Source organism: Bombus huntii, chromosome 1 (assembly GCF_024542735.1).
Source record: "Bombus huntii isolate Logan2020A chromosome 1, iyBomHunt1.1, whole genome shotgun sequence".
In the NCBI taxonomy this organism is placed as follows: domain Eukaryota; kingdom Metazoa; phylum Arthropoda; class Insecta; order Hymenoptera; family Apidae; genus Bombus; species Bombus huntii.
In genome coordinates, this window is record NC_066238.1 from 3,801,522 (window position 1) to 3,817,005 (window position 15,484).

Sequence of the window (15,484 nt, forward strand, 5' to 3'; positions counted from 1 at the left end):
TAAGACAGGGTTGTTCGGCGAGACGACAGAGGGCCGGTGGAATCGGCGCGAACAAGCTAGAACGCGAGAGACTGAGAGTGAAAGCGAGATAAAGGCAGGGTAGTAGCCAAGAGAAAGGGAAAAGAGACTGTAACCGTACGCCCGTATAATTGATTGAGTCTAATGAGTTAAAGGGGATACCATGGTATCGGGGTTGGAGGAATTAAAGAGTTCTGGGTCATGAAGGCGACAACCCCCGGGACAGAGAGAAAGTGCGGAAACTTAGGTACTCACGCCCCTCCTCCACTCTGGTCCTGGCTTTCTCTATTGCTTCGCCCCTCGCGAGAACCGCCACGAGGGCGCTGATTGTAAATTAGTTAAAGGAGATGCTTCATTAGAATCAGCTGATTCTTAGATTTTAACCGACAACAGAATGGAATATTCTGGAAGTATCAAGGGGATGATGGATTGATCGAGAATTACGTACTTGGTTTCGTACGATTTATTTCCTTCTGAGGTTTTGCTGAAGATTAACGAGATTGTATATATACCGTTTTTGATTCTTACGCATCTTCCTTTTTTTACGAGATTCTTCGAGTCACCCTTAGTCGGTTAGTTTAAATGCAGTCTCAGTATTTTAGACCGATGATTATTAAATGGAAATTACACGCACAAAAGGTTCATATAGAAAAGTTTGTGACATTTTCAGATTTACTCGATCATTCTTCTTAATACTTTAGACTCGTTTTTTTACTACTTTACGTATCGGACAAGAGTAATAATTAAGTTTGACAATGATCAGCTAATTGATTTTCTCCGATTAACAGATCATAAAGATTCTAAATGAAATTAAAAAATAGGTAATGTTGGGAAAATTAAATTGAAAGAAGCTGTAGGTTAGGCTTTCGTCTAATTATAAGCATCGCTGGAAGTTAACCAGTAACGATTTAATTCGTCTTCTCAGACTAACACGTTGACAGGTGCATTTTTACATTTATCTTGGTATTGCAGAAGATAACGCAGTAACATTGCCAAGAACACGTCACACACATATTTCCATACACTTGTCGCTAATTACCGAGACCACAGTTGTTCAATCCTCTCCGTGGTATTTGCACTCCTCCGCCAAAACGATACGAGCAAATTATCAAAAATGTATACTCGGCGCGGCCGGGTCCGACGCAATCTCATTCTATCTGCGCGATATTACTTTTCGGTCGCCGCGAAACAGTATCTCGAGGACGTCTCGGCGTCGCGTCGCTGGCTTTTCAATTTGCTCCTGTGGAGAAAAAAGGAGGCCGCGAAACGCGAACAAGGAAGCGTCCTCCGGTTGGAAAGGAGATGGGCCAAGAGAGAAGGCGGACAAGAAAGAAGGCAAACCGCACACGAGAGCCGCTACGGTATCTTCCACATCCCCCAGGGAAATTATTGACAGTCAGCGAGGAAATGACGTCGTAAATACCACGTCGGAGGTCCCCGAACCCTCTGGCCTCTACTCGCCGACCTCCCCTTCTACCAGGCGCCACCTTCTTGCGCTTCTTCTCGCGTAATCCCATTCCCCTTTTGTTTTCTTCGCGCCTCAGTCTAACCTTCCTTCTTCCCTACGCGATCCGCTCTACAATTGATTCGATACGTTACTTCTTTCTAAGCATATTTTTTACTCGGACTAACCAACTGAACGCGTTTCGCCTGTTTGACGCTTCATTTTTTTCGGCTACCGGAATTAGGGATTTGGTGGTTTCGATGTTTATCGCGAGGAGTTTCGAAGTAATAGATGGAAAAGAGAGTTTTAACGATAAAGAGATTTTTATAAGTTTGACTTGGTGCAATGTTATAAAGGCTTCTGACATCGAATTGCTCGATTTGTTTCGGAATAATATCTTGTACACTGATCAGACAATCGATTTTTTACCACTTTCCAAATATCGGTTTTTCTAAAGCTTCTCACGTGTTGTTATACATTCGAAAAGACAAAAGGGAAGGAAGAAGACGACAGATATAATAATATTACGTAAATATTAAAAATAAACTGCGCGACGTCGTGCGCTACGTCGAATAACTTTCCTTTCTCTTTATCTTGTTCCATCTTTGACTATTTCTCGTTTCTATTTAGCTTTTTGTTTCCGTTTCGTCCGATTTTTCAAACTGTGCGACTAAACGAGAAAGGGCTGGCTTCCTTATTTGTCACGAAAACGTCGTCATATCCAACTGAAACAGGCCCGCCTTTCGTAACTGCGTTTCAGAAAACATTTTCACCGTATAAAACGCGTTTTTTGATGGAAGTGGGTAGAACGAAACCAACAGGGTAGAATTACAACATCTCGTGCGAACTGTATAGTACGTGAAGTATGCACGAAGTACTGAAGTACTGAAGTATGATTTCATGTCAGGATAATTGCTACGAGTGTTGCGTAAAATTGACAGGTTCCTCTAGTATGATTGAGGTAGAAATAGGAGTGTCTGTGACAGGTGTTGCAGGTGGTTCCAACGGAAAAATTTGACATAAGGGAACGATTGCGGTTGAAGTATGATTTTATGAATCTGCAGAAACTTATAATTATTAGATTTAGTTTTGTGTTTTAAAACTCTTTACTTTAGAAATTATTAGATTTGTTTCTGTACTTTGTTCTTTTTCTTTATATAAAGAGGAATATTATATAAACTTATTATTTAACTTTATTGTTTAACAATTATTCCTCTATGTATAATTAATTAATGACTTCTATAGAAGGAATACAAATCGTGAAACTGTTACTTTTGCAGAAAATTGACCAAATTAGATAAATAATATTTGCAGCAATATTAGAATAAAGCGTCAATAAGAGTAATAGACAAATTTAATAATTTCAAAAAATCGTGACAATTTATTATGCTTAGAAAAAGCATTGCAACTCTCATTAGTAATTTCATTTTCGTTAGAATCATCGTTAGAGGAAAGATAAGAAGAAGAACACTCAGTTGTTGAAAGCATCGTCTCTAAGAATTTTGTATGTGGTCGTTATTCGAGTATTCTTGGCAATGTTTCGCAACCCCCGTTTTTTTTCTCAAGGTTCTCCAAAAATTCCTGTAAAAAGGAAGCGAAAGAGATTCCTACGTGCATGCATTTAGCCGAGTGAAAGGGGCCGTTTCAAAAGAGCAAAGGCGGCCAAGTTGAAACGCCCATTATTTGGCTGAAATGAGTATACAGACTGTTTCCGGTTTCGTTTACGGAAACGGCATGCACGCGGACATATACCGTGGAAAAAATTGAGATCCCTTGTTTGTCGTAACGTCGTCGAACCGCGCCCAAGTGAGAGGATGTTATCTTTTTAACAGTCCGGGGAAAGTGAATTAAACGTTTCGAAACTCGACCACCGAATAATTTTACTTGCGGTCTCGAGGTTTTGTGTATATTCGAGATATCGTGTACAAATAAAAAGAATGTGGTTTCGCTCGGCGTTTTGTCCATGGAAGCCATTTTAGTGAAAGATGTTCTCAAGTACTAATTTTTGAGAGTATAATTCCTTGTAATTCCAATTTGATTTAATTTAGATTTAATTTAACTATTCGTAAAATTTGACTTTCATCGATTCAATTTTTAAATCTTCAAGTATAACATTTTTTAATCAAATTAACATTTTTGCAGAACAATATTTCAGAGTGTAATTTCACGTAATTTCAATTCTATTTACTTTAAAAGCGTAGGATTTTTCAATTTCTATGAATCAAACTTTAAAATTCCTTTTCCAAAAAAAAAAAAAAATAGATTACGAATATAGAAGTTAGATCGAAGTTTGGATATTGGAAAAATTTATTTGTTGCTATGGGTATCCATATCAAAGCTGCGTTTATTTAGGAAGGAATATAAGAATTGTATGAAGAATTTCTTATTTCTAATAAACCTAACATAATTTTAACGTAGAAGCATTTTGATATATTATGTGATTTTTCAAATCATAATCAAACAGGAAAAAGTTTTTATAATTTCTTGTAAATTAAAAATTCTATAGCTGCAAATTTTAAAGATCAACAATATTCTTTTAATAGACAACCGCCTAATCGTAAAAAAATGTTTTACATCAGAAATATACATAGTTAAAGATTATAAAATTTTGCTCTTTCATTAAAGCGAAACGATTCGTAAACATAATTGAAAAAAGATATCGCTCGTCAGCTAAAAGTACTGTGAAATCTGTACATTACCAAGGTTGATTATCCTGTAAAAGTCTCTCTGGTTAAAAACCGACGTAAAACTTGGAAAATTCTGCTCTTCAGCAAAAAAGTCCAATATCATTTAACGACGCTGCGTGTTGCATGGCCGAAGAAGAAAGGTATTTTAACAGCTGAGATGTTGTGTTCTCGTGTTTTGCCGCCGTGTCGTTTAAAACGAGGATCCGGCTGGAGAAACAAACAATAAAGAACCCTTTCGTTGCGCCAGTTTCTCGTAGTTGCTCATCGTTATGACCGTTTTAACGCTTTTTATCATTTCCCTGCTGTCTCTCGCGTCGCTTTTACAAAAACTCTTAACGCTCGCGTGACGTAAAATGATTTTGTGAAAGTGTGTTGCCAAAGCAATTAATGAGATGATACACTGTACTCGAAGTAAAAAAAAAGTTACTATATCGTACGTTAAACGAAAATGTTAAAACATAAACTTGAGAATAATTTTTAATATAGAATACAGACTTGGAATATAGATAGATTTTTGTTATCCTATCAGAAATATTTGTAAACTATGTAGACAAATTTTTACGACGATTTGTTAATATTTATTTATGGATAAGAAAACAAGGTTAGAGAGTTTCTAAAGCTTGGAAGAAATTTTTTCGCGGGAATAGTTTTTTCATATCTTTCTTAAGCCTCGGTAATATGTAAATAGAGTGAAATTTCAAGTCGTATTTTAATGATATGACTTAATGATATGATTTAAACAATTTATTAAATGTATCATTTTTTCCTTAGTTATGATTTTACAATTGTATATAAAAGTAATATTAGGGTTATTTTTCCAAATCGTGCAACTATGTCAGAATTTCTAGGAGAAACGTTTATTTCTGTAAATGCGTACCATATGTGTGTTGCATCATGCCACTGCAAGTAGTACCAGGAGAAGCTATTACTCTACGGTAAACTGTGAACAATTGCAATCTAAACAACTGCATAAGCTATTCGTAATAACAGTTAACGTTTCCACGAAGCATATTTCATTCACCAAGACCTTGATTGCTTTGAGATTTACGCTTTGTTTTCTATCTGCCCATAAACGCAGCTGCATACTTACTCAGATCAATTACTTTCATCTATTCTTGGATCTTTACAAAAATTCGATTCTTCGATTCTTCGCATAGATATAACTGAATTATTTCCGCAGTATAGTATTTACACGAAATAAAACGATCGCGATAAATGTGTAAGAGGTAATACACCAGCCGTCAATTGTACGATCAAAATTTTCAGACGAAAGGAGAATTACAAAATGGAATATTGGAAGAACAACAAGTTTTAACAAAAATCAAATAATACAGAAATATAAGTAATTTTCAAGAACTGCCACTGATGTCTCCGCGTGATCATTAAAATTAACATCCAAATTATTCATTCTCTGTTTAAGATTTAACGCGAATAGATAGGTTAATTAAATTTTGGAATTGTATCTTTATTTTATTTATTTATTGTCTAAATGGAAGAATAATGTCGAGTACGAATAGCGCTACTGAAAATCTCGAAATACTTTCAAAAATGATACTACAATTCTATCGTTCTTCTTAAATGTGAAACCCCAGTTTCTATTATTATTATACAAACCTGTCCAATCATCAACGTGCATACAACCACGATAAAATGCAATTTCATACGTAATCTTACGTAATGCATAAAGAAGAAGGATCAAGGCGTGCGTAAAAATGGCCACGTGTAAGAAGTCTGAAACTCGTTGCCGTAATGTTTTCATCGGGAATATTGCAGCCGATGCCCCCGGCCACCCCCGTATCCGTACCTTATCCCGAGTTTCTCTACCGCGTGGCGGAGAACGAACGCATTATTCGCGGAAACGATCCTTCCTTTCGCCTCGCGGCCACGAAGAAAAGGGCCGAGTTCTCTCGCGGCGAAAAACCAGCTAGAAGAAGACGCGACGCGAGGAAAAACGGCCAAGAGAGGATTACGGTGATGTAGGCGATGCTATTGGTTGAACGAGGAGGGAAGCGTATTTCTGGCGTGGAAACGGAACAAAGAGGAACGAAACGAGGGACGAAGGCGGCGGAGAGGACAGAGACGGAAAAACGGGATCCGCCGGCTAAGGGTAGTTATTATAATAAATTTGTCGGGGATTTAAGAAGCGGAAACAATTCAGAACTGCGAGTGACTCTAAGGATGTGCTTATCGTTGCTTTTATTCAAATGGGAGTGGAAGGCGACGAGCTGCGCCGGATGCGACCTGCATCTCCGACTCGCTTTTTCTGCTTCTATCCCCACCTACTATCTTTTCTCTGTTTTCAGTCGCTTCTGTTCGCCTTCCTCTTCCTCGTGCCGGAGAGATGGGAAAAGCGTTTTCAAAGTGGAAGAAGTGCTTCTGCTTGCGGAGAGAAATCGAATGTGGAGTTTTTTACGGACGTTGATTAGGCGTTGCATGGAAATATTACGTTTGCAAGGTTTATAGAGAAATTTCAGTAGGGGTTGAAGAAAGCATATTTTTGTAAAATTTATATCTTTTAAAGTGAAATACGTATCGTTTCTTTTCAGTGGATGCAGAATTTACTCAAACTTAACTTAAAGGTTGAGAATTCGTTAATACATATTCTTAAGAAGCTAATACGTTCCAAAGGTTTTTGATAGAACTTATCAATTATCAAAAATGCTGCAGATCTTCCGAATAACCGAATAATTGATTTTAGTTTAGTTCAGAATAGACGTTCGTTTAATGATTGCCGTTTATTGGGATAGAGCAAGCATTGTTACCGAGATTTTTAAATTATTAATGTATGAAAAGTGAGATACTAGAAACGTTCTTTGCTAGAATTATGACGTATTTCTAGTTCTTTTCAAGTTTGTCCCAGTTTTACTAAATACACCTATTTCCTCGTTCATTTTACACTAACGCAGGAACTAAATCTCTTCATTATGGAAGACTCATTCGAATATAGCTACAACAATCAAACAGGAACAATCGCTGGCCAATCGTAAAATCGTGCACGTACATTCCCTACATTAATTTACAGTTTCTTATTATCTGGCAGATATGCATAGCAATAGATGAACAACAACGTTAGCTTTTAAATAATCGTACAAAATACCTAACCACTTATTTTCTTCCATATTCGTAAAAACCATCTCCATCTGTCTACCAAGAATTCTTTTAATCTCAAAAATGCTAAAAGTTGAGAAACGTTAAATCTCACGGCGCACGTACGACACGTAATTAACACGGAGCTTCGAAGCGATAAACTCTACCAGCTAAAAGCTACTATTTGCGCGTATGTTCCGTCGATAAGCCGAAAAACAAGGCAAAGGTCCGCGATACAAAGCGCGCTTTTGATCGTCACATTAACGACGGCCTCACGTGAGGATAAAGGCCAATGAAACGGGGGACGTTAAAGTTTAAACACGGCTGACACCGGGCCAAGCGGAAAGAAGGACCACGAACGAGTGATCTCTGAGGACCACCGTGATCACGACCCTGTTTACGAGCTTCTTCGGTCATTAACAAGCGTGGCGACGTTACAGAGGAGGGAGAAGAGGGCTGAAGGAGGATCGCGAGGGTGGCTGTCGAGATAAAAACGGGTCGTTTCACTGGAAAGGAAAGGAAGGGAAAAGAAAGGGATAAAGAAGGTCGAAACGGAGGACGATAGAGAGAGATGGATGGACTAGTGGGGAGTAAAGCAAAAATCGTAACGAGGAACGAGTTCGCGAATGGGAACGGAATCGAGCTGTGGAGAGAGGCTTCGAAATTTCAGGCCGTGCTTTTTATCTTTTTCAGCGTAGCTGATATAGTTTAGGGCCGCAATAAACGTGGGACCTGGGCCGCATCGATTTACGGCTTAATTAAACGCACCAAGTCCCCGAGACAGCAACGAAAAATCGTCGAAACGTTGCTGCTTCCTTAAAGTTCCTTAAATACGAGCCACCCGTTGCCAGACCACGGACGCGTTTATGGCCGCGCGGTTATTCGTCGCTTTCTTTTTCTATTCTTCACCGCCGATAAACTGCCCTTTCGGTTTGAGTCCGCTTTAGATCGCGGAAGAAATTTTTCTTGTCTGTTTCCATACCGTATTTTATCGTTGTTTTATCTGTCGTTTTTTTTTTTTTTTTTTTGTTTGTTTCTTTCTAATGGATTTATTTCAGGTTTTATTAGGCGGATTTGGATATTTCGAGTCATATTGAAATGTTAAATGATATTGTAAAATATTGATTCCGTTGCTAATTGGATCATATAGAGGCACGGCTGATTACATACATCGGAATAAATTATATTTGATTTTTGAAATAATATGATAATGCTAAAATTTGGAAATTTGTAGAAAATGGAATCTTCAGGAGTCAGTTTGACTTCTGAAGTACAGAGAGTTCTACGGTAAGCGTCAGGAACAATGGCGAATTACTTCAGAGAACATTTTGAGCAAAAGCTATCTTTCGCAATCCATTCGTACTATTGTTGAAGATGTACACAGCCAATAAGCATTTCATCAGCTTGTATTTCTACTTTATTATTTTATTATTATGTTGTTTTCTACTTTACATCAAAAACATAAAAATATAAGGACCAAGAACACGATAAAATTAAAAAAGAAAACAATGTTCACCCAAATGCCTTAGCTTTACTTTAATTTCCTTAAATCGCGTCAGCACATAAAAGTGGCGACAGATAACAAAGAAGAATCTTTTAAAATTTCAACGACACTTAAAAACAGTAGACATTAAAAAAGAAATTATTGTAAATTTAAAATGATCTAGTCGAAATATTGACGAACGTTGAACGTGGATCGCTGAAGGTGCAACGATTGGTTGTTTAAACGATCGAACGTTACGAGGAAACAACGATTAGGTGGGCATCTCTGTTGGGCTTCTTTCGCGGGGCTGTGCTTGTTTTCGTGCGGGCTCGCGTTCGATTTTTATTGCAGCCGCTTTACGAGGCCTCTGCGTATCTCCCCGAACGGCTGTAAAATAAATTACTAATTCGGCGAAATTGCTCGCGAAATTATTCTCCGATTAACGCAGCTCGCGCGAATCGTTCGTACCTCTGGCTGATTAATGTCGCGCCATAAATTCTATCCCTGGCCCGTACGATCACGTTTTTGTCTCCGAATCCGGGAATATGGGATTTCCGTCCTTTTTTTCTCGTATTATTCTTTCCTCCTCTTTATTTTCGTTCTCGTCCTGATTTTTTTATTCTGCTACTTCAGCTCCGTATGCTACTCCGTCCTTCCTTTGCTCGTTTTTTAAAATCAATTTAAGGAAACACGCGCGGTGTACGATTACGCTCGTTCGTTACTTTCGTTCCTTGGGATACTGCAGAAGGCTCTTTTCTTTCCAGTAAGCCTCGTCCTGACCACGCCGCCCGTAAAATCTTTATGCATGGATATGTGTGCACACAGGGTGTCACGAAAGAAAGCAGTTGATTTCAGACACTAAAATACCGGACTTTTGGTGAAATGAGATTCGAATACATTCTTCAGGTAATTGGAGGCTTGTTTACTAAAGCGATTTCACTGCGTGCTGAAACAGTACCCATGTTTGGATATGAAGTTTTATGTGATCGGCTAAATATAGTAAATATACCTCATCTCTTTTAATGTTAAAGTTACTTGTCTGAATTACTGATAGTCATACATATATGTTACTCCTGATTACATCGAACGATGTGTTTTACAAGATGCGAAGTGTTGTCTAAATGTTCCTATAATTCTGCTATAACTTTTTCAATAAAAATGAGCGACTTTCAAATTGTAAATGAGACAAGAGTTAGCTATCATCCCTTTTTATTTTGTCTTATATATTACGATATAACAGTATTAATTATACTACAATATAAACCACTACCAGTTAGTACAATGAATTCGTATTTACTTTAGAATATGTTATTTTATTTTATTTCATGGAATGTTTATATCAGTAGCTTCGTTGAAATTATTTTTCTAAATAACATTACCTGTTCGTAGCGTGCAATTATAAAATTAACAAGAAAACAAGAACATACAATACGATGTGTCATTTGTATTTCGAAAATTACATTTGTCATATAATAATTCCCAATGAACAACACATATTTTCAATTACAATCCTTCCACGAAGAATCGTGTTTTCAGTCGAATAAAGACTCCATAAACTACATCCAGTGTTCTTTCGTTTGGCGCCACCCTGTGTACACAGATACTTCTATACACACGAGTGGACCGCATCTCGCGGTGGGTTTTTCGTATTATCCCAGGCGACATAATATGGGGGTTTATCTCGTGGAATCATGGTGGCTTAGCGGGGTGGTTTCTTCCCTCGTAGCGACCGCAACCTCCTCGAAGGCAAATCCTCCTTGCAGAAGACAATGTCGCGGCCCCTTGGACCTTCGGGCCACGTATATATTTTTCCCCGTGTACGCGTCTCCAATTTCTCGTTCCACCCTTCCTTGTTGCGACGACGCCGGATTTCGCGTGTCCTTCCAACAACTTGACAAGACCGCCAGCTCCTGAGGGTCATACCGAAAAAATATTACCACTGAACCGACGAAAGATATGGAGAGAGCGAGCTCCTGGTTTCTGATGCTTTGGAGAAACAAGAACAATGGAGTATTTTAAGAGATGAAAACGGTATAATCTTTCGCTATGAGTTTTGTATTCTGCTAATGGAAAATGTATTTCGATTAATGCTCGTTCTAGAATAATTCTTGTCTTTTGTTTCGTTTTTAGCACACTCATTTTAATATCAACATTTATTCAATTATTTCATAATATTTTTGTATGTTTAAAGTTTTTTAAGAAAATTTTCTGATACGAAGAATCGAAACATATTTAATCGCAATATTAAAATATTTAGAAATACTTAATTCAAAATATTTAATTCTAAAATAGGAGTAAATAGTAGGAGGACTCCACTAAATATGATGTATTTCTTAATCAATTCTATTTTGGAAAAAATTTTTAAATCATTGAAGTGTTGTTAATCTTCCCGCATATCTTTGTCACGTTGCTGTAAAGAAATGAATGATCGAAAGAGGATAAAGAAAAATTTTGTAGCATGGCCAAATACAAGACACAATGCTATTGAGTGACAGTACCATGGTGGAAATTCCACGAAGGGAAATATTAGGGTGCAGAATCGCGAATACACAAGCTAAGAGGGATGACCCTAGGGGAAGGTTAGTCGGTGTTATTGATTCTAATGATATTTTCGCGCCAAGGGCGATAGCAGGATGTAATTGATATCCCATAAGACGGGAAACGTTTATGCGTTCTTCTTTCCATCAATATTCATCCTATTTTTATCAAAAATTATTTCCTCTTTGTTTTCACATAAAATGCTGAAAATTTAATTCATATTAAATATGAATTTTGACTAGTATTTATTGTTTGTATATTCGAAAAATAAATTTGTACATATATACCCATACATATAATCCTCTTTTATTACACTTTGACAAATAAAATTAACCAGTAATATTAACAGCTTATAAATTGCAATGGGGCTTGATTATCATAATTTATAATAAGAAACGTATATAAATTGAAGACAATACTATTTTAAAATTCCATGCAATGTTGATTTTTATAATTAATTCGTTATGATACAGTACGAAAGACAGTGTTATCGTATAATTCCTCATATCTTTAACGTTATCTAATAAAACGTTGAATAAACATTTAATTAATCAACGTTTTAATAAAATACTTGTACACTTTTCCTTAAATAACATTTTACTCTTGTTATTACCTGTAACACTGACTCCGGTAAAATTTATACGAATTTATGAGAAGCTTCAGATACTCCGTATATCGCATAATATATTAGTATAACTATTAATAACAATCTGACCATATTTCAGTTATATGTTAATAGAAGAGTTTCTATTTATCTGTAAAACCATACTGACCCCAAAAATTTGTTTAACCTAGACATCACCTATTTGTTACCAATGACCATTTATTTTGGCAAATTGTTACACGCTTCCAATAATATAATCCTTGCTTCCAGTAAATCACGGCGCAGCAACGCGTTCTTCTGCACCGTCGGTATAATAACTTTCTTTGACAGGGCAAATTGTACCTTCAGTTTCAGCCTGGAAAATAGAGCCATACGTCTTCATAGCCCGGGTAATGGGGTAATGGTACACGCGGAGAACGAACAGCATTCCGCTTCGAAGAAAATACAGAGCCCCGCGTAACCGTCTAGATTATCTGCTTCTGTAAAATATTGAATTTTCACGTGGAATATACGCGCGAATAAGCGACGATCCGCGTGTGCACGCCGCGGAAAGCTCTCCTCGCTGTCTCTCCGACAGCATTTAATGGGCGCAATTCAATTGTGCGGCACGGATCGAATAAACAAGTCCAACGAGCATTAAATAACCGGCCCTATTTGGCGTAGCGAATTGTTGCTGCCAAGTTAGGAACGCTACGTAAGGTTACACCGCCTCGCGCATACTAGGAATAACGAACGTTCCCGGACTCCGAAAGGGATCCACGATTGGCGTGCTTAAATCCGCGATTGTGAGCTGCTTTCCGTGACTTTCGAACGTGTACGAAGATTTAGTTGAAGCTGAATTAGAGTGATGGAAGGATAGGGTTGATGGCGTGTTCACGATGTACAGCTTGGTACATACGATCCTAAAATATATTTTTCGCTATACGTATCGTATAGCGTAACTGATTCGTTTTTATCAAAGTTGATATTTGATAAGAAGGTTAAATATTGGATAAAGTACAACGAGATGTCTAGTTTTCTAGATATATACAATGACATTTGAAAGTATAGTCTCGTAGTTGCTATCAGGGTGTGATATTAAAAATATGCATTAGATATAGGTATTCCATTGAAAAGATAAATTCTATTTTGATTTCTATTTGTATTACTGTTTCTAATCATTGTGTACTCATCTACGTCCAATGCTGTCACTCTCCATTTCTGAATACTCTGAATACTCTACTACTGAACTATATTCGTTCCCGAATAAAAAAAAGTTATTATCGTCGCTCGAAAATTACACCAATTTATATTTCACCAATATATATTATATATATTCACCAATTTCGCATTATCCTTACAGAAATCATCGGTCAAACCGCTATTTCTCTAAACGCAAACAGATTTAACACCATTAACATGTACGCTCGACGAAAATCCCAATAATTCCTTTCTTGTCCCGCTATCGTATAGTATTCGATCGTCAGGTTCGCAAGAAATCGGCGAATAAATCTACCGGTTAAATGAGCCGCCCTATTTGGCCTTGCAAATTGTCAGCGTTCGCGTAGGAACGGGAAACAAGGTGCAAGGAATGATATCCGCTCCCGCAGGCTAGGTACAAGGGCTATTAATCCGATCCTCCAGGCGGCTACATAAATGGCCGACGTTCTATCCAACGACGTTTCTATGGACGTGCGGTAAACCATACCGCGTCATAGTCGTCTTTGCCACTGGAGTTTTTATTTTTCTCGAATTGATGCAGTGGCCGCCTGTGTCGCACATTGTCGAGCTGGAACCGCCGCTTTGTATGCATATGTAAACGCGGTTTACTCGTAGAAATTGCCGACGATTGTGCCAGGTGTCAGCCGAGGCGCGCGTGGATATTTTTTTAGGTTAGGAAGCCCGCGTTTCACACGCACGCGTGTTATGTTTCTCCTGATCGAGCTTACGTGGAAACTGTAAGAATTTGTTTCAGGAGAAACGGAATTTTAACTATGGCCACAACGATCAAATTTGTATACCTGGATTATTAATTTATGATCTATTCAATTGGCTTCTTCTTGGATCTTCTTCGCTAGATCGTTTTACTCTACTATTCGACTAAATTTTCGTGTTGACACACGATCGGTTATTAAATTACTCGACTAAATTACTGGGCGCGTCTGAATTGGTGTTTAAAGATAATTTAAAGTCCAGTGGTAACCTTTCACAAGATCAGAGTGTAAATATGTAGCGTGTCCAATTAGGCCACCCTAACAGGATCACGTATCCTCAAGTAGGCCCTGACTGTTTTCTCTTCGACGTGCGCTCAGTTGCGACTCGGGCGTCTTATCGAAAGCTATAACTGTTAACGTTCAGTTATAACAAAGATTATTATCTACGATTGTTATGATTGTGAATGATTGTTCTTTGGTATCCCTCATATGGATCGATCAATTCTGGATACATATTTCGTTGTTTCTTTTCGTCATTCGGTGATATGGTCCAATTCGTAAATGTGAGATTTTCGACCAATAATAACAATTTGTATATTCCATCTTCGTGATTGCATAAAGGAAGATGGATCTACAAGTACGTTTTTAAGCGATGTGAATTAATTTCCACTGTTTAGAATCAGCAAAAGGAGAGGTGTATTCACGTATCGACTCTAACTGCTGACCTTAATCTGAGTTTCGCGACGTTTAATTTAAGAAAATGTTTATTCGACTGTCTCGGAGTTCATGAGGAAAGAAATAGATGGATTGTGAAAGGAATCATACAATTGTTGAAATAAACTTGCACTGAAATTATCCTTCTTTCTTTGATATATAAGATGGCTGAAAAGAGGGTGAATGTTATTCGAATTGGGAGAATCTATTTATTTCAAGATTGGAGGAATTGGTATAAGCAAAAAGTATATTTTTAGTGTTGTTAGTTAATAGTTAGTTAATATTAGTTAATATTGATTTTAGGTACATAGTAGGTGAGAAATATTTTATTCTTCACTTTTTATTTATAATAAAGATTGTGAAAAGTTTATTATGATTTTCTATATCTCTTATTAAAAAATACGTAAATAATTATCCAGAAATAGAGGTAATACTCTTAGTATTACAGCCAACGGCCATACCACACAAGGTACACTGGTTCTCGTCTGATCACCAAAGTTAAGTTGTGTTGGGCATGGATAGTACTTGGATGGGTGACCGCTTGGGAATTCCATGTGCTGTTGGCTTTTTTTTTTTTTTTTAGTCTTTCTTATATTTTCTATATTATTTCAAGATGATTCTTCCATTAGATCTTAATAACTACGAATTTTTAATATTAATTCTCGATAATTTTTCACATTTTCCACTCCGCGCATTTCTCATCTTTAAATTTCCTATAAATGCATAACCCAATCTACCTATCAGTTGCCAATCTCGAGAACTAGAATCCATCTCGACGTATCAAAAAGACATTTCCTTAGAATTCAAGCTTGAATTCTTCGAATTTATCGAGTTCATTGAACAATGAGACACAAATGAGATCGTCTCACACTTCTCAAACTTCACAATAATTCGCCACGCAATTAAAGACAACCTTCAACAATCTAACATCTCGATCGCGTCAGTTCGACGAAAATGGTGCTCGCAGAAGATCATCGGGATCGATAGTCGAAGTTG

The 15,484-nt window shown here is 37.3% G+C and overlaps 1 non-coding gene across 1 annotated transcript; it reads left to right on the top strand.

Annotated features, from left to right (window-relative positions):
- The first annotated feature begins 14,935 nt into the window (after positions 1 to 14,935).
- LOC126872761 (5S ribosomal RNA) lies at positions 14,936 to 15,054 on the top strand. The gene has a single exon (XR_007692177.1). It is a non-coding gene; the product is annotated as a 5S ribosomal RNA (ribosomal RNA).
- Positions 15,055 to 15,484: the final 430 nt, after the last annotated feature.